This window comes from Callorhinus ursinus, unplaced genomic scaffold (genome assembly GCF_003265705.2).
Source record: "Callorhinus ursinus isolate GAN/ISIS: 27379988/994484 unplaced genomic scaffold, GSC_fseal_2.0 scaffold23, whole genome shotgun sequence".
NCBI classification, from domain to species: domain Eukaryota; kingdom Metazoa; phylum Chordata; class Mammalia; order Carnivora; family Otariidae; genus Callorhinus; species Callorhinus ursinus.
The window spans coordinates 5,056,318-5,066,739 of record NW_027397085.1 but is presented as its reverse complement, the minus strand read 5'-3'; positions in this window follow the sequence as shown (position 1 = coordinate 5,066,739).

Genomic DNA, 10,422 nt, shown 5'->3' with positions numbered 1-10,422 from the left:
ACAACAAAAACAGCTAGGGATTTATAGCCAATGAGCAGAGTTGGGGAGGGGGATGTCAGTGGATGGAAAATTACTAAAAGGAAACATCAGCAGTGGGGCAGATTCTTGCTAAACTGATCTAAGAGGGTGGTTAAAGGAGGCCAGGGTAATAGGAGAGCAAGGCTGGGGGAGATTCTTGATGAACAGACTTTTCAGTGGCTCTGCTAGTCAAGAGGAGGGCTCAAAAGTCCTGACCAAAGTTGAGTCAAAGAGAATCTCTGTCAGGCAATAGAGAAAACAAGCTCAGCACAGGACACAGGAGGCCGTGCCCCTTCTGCTTCTTTTCCCCGTTTTGCTAACGTCTGAGGTCAGGCTGGGAGGGAGGTGAAAGCTCAGGGATTGGAAGTACCCAAAGGTCAGAGCAAGGTCATCAAAGGAGGAAGTGCTGTGATCAGAGAGCTGGGCAGACAAATCTGTGCCACTGTGTGATTCACGGGAAGGAACTTGTATTTTATTCTACGGACAGTGGGAAACAAGCCATTGAAATGTTTTGAGTAAGGAAGTGACATGACCTAGTTTACATTTTACAAAAAAAGATTTTGGCTACTATTTTTACTTTGGTTGAGGTAGGAATGAGGCTGGTGGAAAGATCTTTCCAGGCAATGACTAAAGCTCTACTTCATTCTTTTGTCATTTCTGGTGTGGAGGAGGGGAGGAATTCTACTATCATAAGCAACAAAAGAATGAAAGACCCAGGAGCATGGCTAAGAAATAAGAAAGTCCATGTAAAGTCGGCTATGAGACTTTAGTGACAAGCATAAAACAACTTTAGAAATTAAGATAAATTATTTCTAAGTGGTCACACTCAGTGATGTGGGTTCTCTTCCAACTCATCTACAAAATCAATGCCATTCCAATAATTTTCGACTTTTCTGAACCAAGTCTTTAAGTTTATGTGGAAGGAAATGTGATTAAAAATGCCTCGAAATTTGGGTGCCTGGGTGGCTCGGTCAGTTAGGTGTCTGCCTTTGGCTCAGGTCATGGCCCCAGGGTCCTGGGATCGAGTCCCGCATTGGGCTCCTTGCTCAATGGGGAGCCTACTTCTCCCTCTCCCTCTACTGCTCCCCTGCTTGTGGTCTTTCTGTCAAATAAATAAATAAAATCTTTAAAAAAATGCCCAGAAATTTTAGAAATAAGAACAATGTATGTGTATGTCCTCCAGGATATCAAAGCATAAATCAAAATTACAGTGATTTTAAATAGTATAACATTGAATAGCATAGCAATTGGCCCAGGAAAAGATATATAGACCAACAGAACAGAGATCCCCAAACAGAATTACACGGCTTTATGAAAATTTAGAACAAAGTATAGGAAGTGTTTTAAATCAGTGAAGAAAGCATGGCCTATTCAATAAATGGCATTATGACAACTGGCTATCCATGTGGGTGGAAGAAAAGTTAGAGCCTTACCTCAACTACGCACAAAAGTGAACATCAGCTGGAGCGAAGTATCTACTTCAAAAAGAAAACTATAAAAGCATTAGAAGAAAATAGGAGAATTTTTATCATCTTTGAATTCTAATCAAGACAAGTCCTGAAGCCATAAAAGGAAAATTGACAAATGAGAGCTCAAAAAAAGTTAAACCGCTTTAAGACAAAAATACCACAGAAAGATAAAAGAAAATGGAGGGACTGGGAGAAAATACTTGCAATATACAGTAGAGATTATCATCCATAATTTAAAAAACATTCATACAAATCGGGCACCTGGGTGGCTCAGCTGGTTAAGCAACCGCCTTTGGTTCAGGTCATGATCCTGGAGTCCTGGGATCGAGTCCCATATCGGGCTCCCAGCTCAGCGGGGAGCCTGCTTCTCCCTCTCCGGCTCCCCCTGCTTGTGCGCACGCTCTCTCTCTCATTCTCTCTCTCAAATAAAATCTTTAAAAACAAAAACAAAAACAAACATTCATACAAATCATTAAAGAAAGAAAACAACCCAAAGAATATGAAAAAGCTCTTACCAGAAGAATGTATAAAATGGTCATTTTACTCAACCTCACAAGTAATCAAGGAAGCACAAATTAAAACAGGTTTTAATACTGAAAAAGTTTTATAATATTGTGATAAGAGGTTGTGGGGAAATGGATACTCTCCTACACTGTTACCTATTTTGGAGAGAAATTTTGGCACCATCTATCAAAATTGTATTTGTACCCTTTTTAAAAAATTTTTTTATTGTTATGTTAATCACCATACATTACATCATTAGTTTTTGATGTAGTGTTCCATGATTCATTGTTTGTGCATAACACCCAGTGCTCCATGCAGAACGTGCCCTCTTTAATACCCATCACCAGGCTAACCCATCCCCCCACCCCCCTCCCCTCTAGAACCCTCAGTTTGTTTCTCAGAGTCCATCGTCTCCCATGGTTCGTCTGCCCCTCCGATTTACTCCCCTTCATTCTTCCCCTCCTGCTATCTTCTTCTTCTTTTTTTTTTTCATAACATATATTGCATTACTTGTTTCAGAGGTACTGATCTGTGATTCAACAGTCTTGCACAATTCACAGCGCTCACCATAGCACATACCCTCCCCACTGTCTATCACCCAGGCACCCCATCCCTCCCACCCCCGACCACTCCAGCAACACTGTTTGTTTCCTGAGATTAAGAGTTCCTCATATCACTGAGGTCATATGATACATGTCTTTCTCTGATTGACTTATTTCACTCAGCATAACACCCTCCAGTTCCATCCATGTCATAGCAAATGGCAAGATCTCATTCCTTTTGATGGCTGCATAATATTCCATTGTGTATATATACCACATCTTCTTTATCCATTCATCTGTAGATGGACATCTTGGCTCTTTCCACGGTTTGGCTATTGTGGACATTGCTGCTATAAACATTGGGGTGCACGTACCCCTTCGGGTCCCTACGTTTGTATCTTTGTGGTAAATACCCAGTAGTGCAATTGCTGGATCGTAGGGTAGCTCTATTTTCAACTGTTTGAGGAACCTCCATACTGTTTTCCAGAGCGGCTGCACCAGCTTGCATTCCCACCAACAGTGTAGGAGGGTTCCCCTTTCTCCACATCCCCGCCAACATCTGTCTTTTCCTGACTTGTTAATTTTAGCCATTCTGAAGGGTGTGAGGTGGTATCTCATGGAGGTTTTGATTTGGATTTCCCTGACACCAAGTGATGTTGAGCACTTTTTCATGTGTCTGTTGGCCATTTGGATGTCTTCTTTGGAAAAATGTCTGTTCATGTCTTCTGCCCATTTCTTGATTGGATTATTTGTTCTTTGGGTGTTGAGTTTGATAAGTTCTTTATAGATTTTGGATACTAGCCCTTTACCTAATATATCACTCGCAAATATTTTCTCCCATTCTGTCAGTTGTCTTTTGGTTTTGTGGACTGTTTCTTTTGCTGTGCAAAAGCTTTTTATCTTGATGAAATCCCAATAGTTCATTTTTGCCCTTGCTTCCATTGCCTTTGGCGATGTTTCTAGGAAGAAGTTGCTGCGGCTGAGGTCGAAGAGGTTGCTGCCTGTGTTCTCCTTTAGGATTTTGATGGACTCCTGTCTCATGTTTAGGTCTTTCAACCATTTGGAGTCTATTTTTGTGTGTGGTGTAAGGAAATGGTCCAGTTTCATTCTTCTGCAGGTGGCTGTCCAATTTTCCCAATACCATTTCTTGAAGAGACTGTCTTTTTTCCATTGGACATTCTTTCCTGCTTTGTCAAAGATTAGTTGACCATAGAGTTGAGGGTCCATTTCTGGGCTCTCTATTCTGTTCTGTTGATCTATGTGTGTGTTTTTGTGCCAGTACCATACTGTCTTGATGATGACAGCTTTGTAATAGAGCTTGAAGTCCGGAATTGTGATGCTGCCAGCTCTGCTTTTCTTTTTCAACATTCCTCTGGCTATTCGAGGTCTCTTCTGATTCCATACAAATTTTAGGATTCTTTGTTCCATTTCTTTGAAAAAAATGGATGGTATTTTGATGGGGATTGCATTGAATGTGTAGATTGCTCTAGGTAGCATTGACATCTTCACAATGTTGGTTCTTCCAATCCATGAGCATGGAACGTTTTTCCATTTCTCTGTGTCTTCCTCAATTTCTTTCATGAGTATTTTATAGTTTTTTGAGTACAGATCCTTTGCCTCTTTAGTTAGATTTATTCCTAGGTATCTTATGGTTTTGGGTGCAATAGTAAATGGGATAGACTCCTTAATTTGTCTCTCTTCTGTCTTGTTGTTGGTGTATAGGAATGCCACTGATTTCTGTGCATTGATTTTATATCCTCCCACTTTACTGAATTCCTGTATGAGTTCTAGCAGTTTTGGGGTTGGAGTCTTTTCGGTTTTCCACATAAAGTATCATATCATCTGCAAAGAGTGAGAGTTTGACTTCCTCTTTGCCAATTTGGATGCCTTTGACTTCTTTTTGTTGTCTGATTGCTGTGGCTAGGACTTCTAATACTATGTTGAATAGCAGTGGTGAGAGTGGACATCCCTGCCGCGTTCCTGACCTTAGGGGGAAAGCTCTCAGCTTTTCCCCACTGAGAATGATATTCGCTGTAGGTTTTTCATACATGGCTTTTATGATATTGAGGTATGTACCCTCTATCCCTATGCTCTGAAGAGTTTTGATCAAGAAAGGATGCTGTACTTTGTCAAATGCTTTTTCTGCATCTATGGAGAGGATCATATGATTCTTGTTCTTTCGTTTGTTAATGTATTATATCACATTGATTGATTTGCGGATGTTGAACCAACCTTGCAGCCCAGGGATAAATCCCACTTCGTTGTGGTGAATAATCCTTTTAATGTACCGTTGGATCCTGTTGGCTAGTATTTTGGTGAGAATTTTTGCATCCATGTTCATCAAGGATATTGGTGTGTAATTCTCCTTTTTGATGGGGTCTCTGTCTGGTTTGGGGATCAAGGTAATGGTGGCCTCATAAAATGAGTTTGGAAGTTTTCCTTCCATTTCTATTTTTTGGAACAGTTTCAGGAGAATAGGTATTAATTCTTCTTTAAATGTTTGGTAGAATTCCCCTGGGAAGCCATCTGGTCCTGGGCTTTTGTTTTTGGGAGATTTTTGATGACTGCTTCAATTTCCTTAGTGGTTATAGGTCTGTTCAGGTTTTCTTTTTTTTCCTGGTTCAATTTTGGTAGTTGATACATCTCTAGGAATGCATCCATTTCTTCCAGGTTACCTAATTTGCTGGCATAGAGTTGCTCATAATATGTTCTTATAATTGTTTGTATTTCTTTGGTGTTGATTGTGGTCTCTCCTCTTTCATTCATGATTTTGTTGATTTGGGTCATTTCTCTTTTCTTTTTGATCAGTCTGGCCAGGGGTTTATCAATCTTGTTAATTCTTTCAAAGAAGCAGCTCCTAGTTTCGTTGATCTGTTCTACTGTTCTTTTAGTTTCTATCTCATTGATTTCTGCTCTGATCTTTATTATTTCTCTTCCCCTGCTGGGTTTAGGCTTTATTTGCTGTTTTTTTCTCTAGCTCCTTTAGGTGTAGGGTTAGGTTGTGTATTTGAGACCTTTCTTGTTTCTTGAGAAAGGCTTGTATTGCTATATACTTTCCTCTCAGGACTGCCTTTGCTGTATCCCAAAGATTTTGAACAGTTGTGTTTTCATTTTCATTTGTTTCCATGAATTTTTTTAATTCTTGTTTAATTTCCTGGTTGACCCATTCATTCTTTAGTAGGATGCTCTTTAGCCTCCATGTATTTGAGTTCTTTCCGACTTTCCTCTTGTGATTGAGTTCTAGTTTCAAAGCATTGTGGTCTGAAAATATGCAGGGAATAATCCCAATCTTTTGGTAGCAGTTGAGGCCTGATTTGTGACCTAGGATGTGATCTATTCTGGAGAATGTTCCGTGGGCACTAGAGAAGAATGTGTATTCTGTTGCTTTGGGATGGAATGTTCTGAATATGTCTGTGAAGTCCATTTGGTCCAGTGTGTCATTTAAAGTCTTTATTTCCTTGTTGATCTTTTGCTTAGATGATATGTCCATTTCAGTTAGGGGGGGTGTTAAAGTCCCCCACTATTGTATTGTTGTCAGTATGTTTCTTTGCTTTTGTTATTAATTGCCTTATATAATTGGCTGCTCCCATGTTAGGGGTATAGATATTTACAATTGTTAGATCTTCTTGTTGGATAGACCCTTTAAGTAGGATATAGTGTCCTTCCTCATCTCTTATTACAGTCTTTGGTTTAAAATCTAATTTGTCAGACATAAGGATTGCCACCCCAGCTTTCTTTTGGTGTCCATTAACATGGTAAATGGTTTTCCACCCCCTCACTTTCAATGTGGGGGTGTCTTTGCGTCTAAAATGAGTCTCTTGCAGACAGCATATCGATGGGTCTTGTTTTTTAATCCAATCTGATAGCCTGTGTATTTTGATTGGGGCATTTAGCCCATTTACATTCAGGGTAACTATTGAAAGATATGAATTTAGTGCCATTGTATTGCCTGTAAGGTGACTGTTACTGTATATTGTCTGTGTTCCTTTCTGGTCCATGCTGCTTTTAGGCTTTCTCTTTGCTTAGAGGACCCCTTTCAATATTTCTTGGAGGGCTGGTTTCGTGTTTGCAAATTCCTTTAGTTTTTGTTTGTCCTGGAAGCTTTTTATCTCTCCTTCTATTTTCAATGACAGCCTAGCTGGATTTAGTATTCTTGACTGCATATTTTTCTCGTTTAGTGCTCTGAAGATATCTTGCCAGTCCTTTCTGGCCTGCCAGGTCTCTGTGGATAGGTCTGTTGCCAATCTAATGTTTCTACCATTATAGGTTACATATCTCTTCTCCCGTGCTGCTTTCAGGATTTTCTCTTTGTCTCTGAGACTCGTAAGTTTTACTATTAGATGTCGGGGTGTTGACCTATTTTTATTGATTTTGAGAGGGGTTCTCTGTGCCTCCTGGATTTTGATGCCTGTTTCCTTCCCCACATTAGGGAAGTTCTCCACTATAATTTGCTCCAATATACCTTCTGCCCTCCTCTCTCTTTCCTCTTCTTCTGGGATCCCAATTATTCTAATGTTGTTTCATCTTATCGTATCACTTATCTCTCTAATCCTGCCCTCGTGATCCAGTAGTTGTTTCTCTCTCTTTTTCTCAGCCTCTTTATTTTCCATCATTTGGTCTTCCATATCGCTGATTCTCTCTTCTGCCTCATTTATCCTAGCAGTTAGTGCCCCCATTTTTGATTGCACCTCATTAATAGCCTTTTTGATTTTGACTTGGTTAGATTTTAGTTCTTTTATTTCTCCAGGAAGGGTTTCTCTAATAACCTCCATGCTTTTTTTAAGCCCAGCTAGTATCTTTAAAGTCATGATTCTGAACTCTATGTCCGACATCGTACTAATGTCCGTATTGAGTAGGTCCCTGGCAGACAGTACAACCTCTTGTTCTTTTTGCTGAGGTGATTTTTTTCATCTTGTCATTTTGTCCAGAGAATAGATGAATGAGAGAACAAAATGCTAAGAGGTTAACCACGTCCCCAGCAAATATACGCTATACAAATCAGAAAAGACCTGAAGCCAGGGGAAAAGAAAGGGAAAGAAAGAAAAAAGAAAGAGGAAAAAAAAGAAAAAGTAAAAGATAAAAACAAACAAAAACAGAACAAAACATAAAAAAAAGAATATGATCAAATATGACCAGGCTAGTGCATAGCTCAGTGCCAGACACTAGATTTTGGGTGTGTTTTGGTCTGTTAGAAGAAAGTGCCTCCTAAAATTGTAAAGAAAGAAAGACTTATATATGTACAAAATAAGGGTTGATACAATGAAGGGATGAAAGATGACTGTAAAGGTGAAAATTATAAAAGATTTTATAAAAGGAATTGATAAGATAAGAAGTTGTTTGAAAAAAGAAAAGATTTAAAAAAAAAGAAAAGAAAAGGGAGAGAATTTGATCAGGCAGGATACTAGAACAAAGCCATATACTAATGATTTAGGGTATATTTTGATCTGTTATAAGAAACTGTATCTCAAAATTTTAAAGAGAGAACAACTTATATATATATGTCAAAAATAAGGGTAACTACTATGAAGGGATAGAGTATGACTCTAAAAATGAAAAATAAAAAAATTTTTTTTTAAAAAAGGGATTGATAAGATGTTGGTTGAAAAGGGGAAAAAGAAAAATTAAAAAAAAAAACAGTTAAAAAAATTAACTTTGAAAGACTAATGAATCATGGTAAAAAAAAAGCCATGAATTCTATGTGCAGTATTCCCCCAGCGCTGGAGTTCTCCCGTTCTCCTTGATCGGTAAACTTGGTCTTGGCTTGCTGGCGGTTCGTGCTGATCTTCTGGGGGAGGGGCCTGTTGCCGTGGTTCCCAAATGTCTTTGGTGGAGGCGGAATTGCCCCGCCCTTGTGAGTCCGGGCTAAGCAATCTGCTCCGGTTTGCTCTCAGGAGCTTTTGTTCCCTGCAAGCTCTTGGTACAGCTTTGGAGGATGAGAGTGGAAATGGTGGCCTCCCAATCTCCACCCCAGAGGAGCCGAGAACTCGGGGCTCCGCTCCTCAGTGCGCCCCCAGAGAAAAGCAGTCACTCCCGTCTCCCTGGTCTCTGGCCGCACTCCGTGCTCACCCAGCCTGTGACCGAGCGTTTCTATCTCTGGCACCCGACCCCGTGTGGAGTCTCCAAACCCAGCAGATCCCTGCAGTGCGCTCCCGCGCCGCTCCTCCCGGGGGAGGAAGGGGAGTCTCCCCGGCTCTGCCGCTTGTTGGGTCCCTGCTGGAGGAGCAGTGGCCCGACTGGGCCGCGGATCACAGTTTATGGCAACCCCGAGCTGAGAGCCCGCGCCTCGGCTCCGTCTCTGCAGCCGGCTTCCCCGCTCCGATCCCTGGGAGCTCTGCCGCACTCAGGCACCCCCGGTCTTTCTGTGACCCCAAGGGTCCTGAGACCACACTGTCCCGCAAGGGTTCCACCCCCCCACCTCGCCACTGCAGCAACGTCCCTCAGCGGAGCCAACTTGTAAAAGTTCCGATTTTGTGCTCCGCGGCTCTATCACTTGCCAGAAGCGGCCGACGGAGGCCCCTCCCCCGCCGTCTATCCTCATGAATACCGCCTCGGATTCACTTCTCCGCACGTCCTACCTTCCAGTAAGTGGTCGCTTCTCTGTTCAGAGAGTTGTTGCTATTCTTTTCTTCGCTCTCCTGTTGAGTTCGTAGGTGTTCAGAATGGTTTGATCCCTATTCAGCTGAATTCCTGAGACCAGACGAAATCCAGGTCTCCTACTCCTCCGCCATCTTGCTCCGCCGTATTTGTACCCATTTTTAAGTGTTGTTAATTTGTCACACAGAAATGCTGCCAGTGTGAACTGAGCAACAGTGACAGCCAGTCTTTGGACCCCCGAAGTTCTACAAGTAGAGAAATCTACTCAGCTGCAAATGCATACTACTTTCCGTGAACAAGGAAACATGACTCAGAAGGCAAAACCCAAAGCCAGAGTTGGAGTCAAGAGTCATAGAGAATTATTTCCAGGCTTCGAATCCTAATCAAGGACTTCCAAAAGTTGCCTGGCTGGATTTGGGAATTGCTATAGACCCCTTGGTGCTTCTTATTTCTCCTTTTTTGAACAGAACTGTCTATACTGGTTATCTCACCATTGTATTTTCTAAGTATAGGGTGCAGATAACTTGTCTCTAGTTCACAGGTGTGTAGATTAAGAGAAACTGTACTTAAGGATTTCAAGGATACATTTAGGAGCTTCATCCATACTTAGAACTAATTTAGATGCCAACATTCTGGATTTCAAGCTAATGTTCTACAAGGGTGAGACTTTGGGGGTTCTTGGGAGGAAGGAAATACATTTTATATATGGGAGGAATATAAATAATTTGTGGTCAGAGAGTAGAGTCTTCCCTTTAAAAGGTGTAGCCTAATTTCTCTCCCCATGGATGTGACTGTAGTTAGTAAGTCACTTCCAAGGGATTGAATGTGATGGAAGTGTCAGTTACAAGATGAAGCCATGGGAAGTTGTCATAGCTTCCTCTTTGCATTGCTGTCTCTTGGATCACTTGGTCTGGGGGAAGCCAGCAGCTGTGTTGTGAATATGCACAATAAACCCTACGGAGACATTCATGTGGCAAGTAACTGAGGCCCTCAGGCAACAGCCGGCAAGGAACTCAGGTCTCTTGCCAGTACCATGTCAGCTAGCTTAGAATCAATTCCTCCAGCACTAGCCAAGCCTTTAGAAAAATGTCTTCAGATGACTGCAGCCTCATGAGAGACTCTGAGCCAGGGTCACCCAGCCAAGACTCCCGAATTCCTGATCTACAGAAGCCATGAGATATTTATTATCTTAATTTATTATTTGTTGTTGTTTTAAGCTCCTATGTTCTGCAGTACTTTGGTACACATCAATAGATAACTAATGCACAAAGTGAAGTTGTCATTGAAGGTATGGC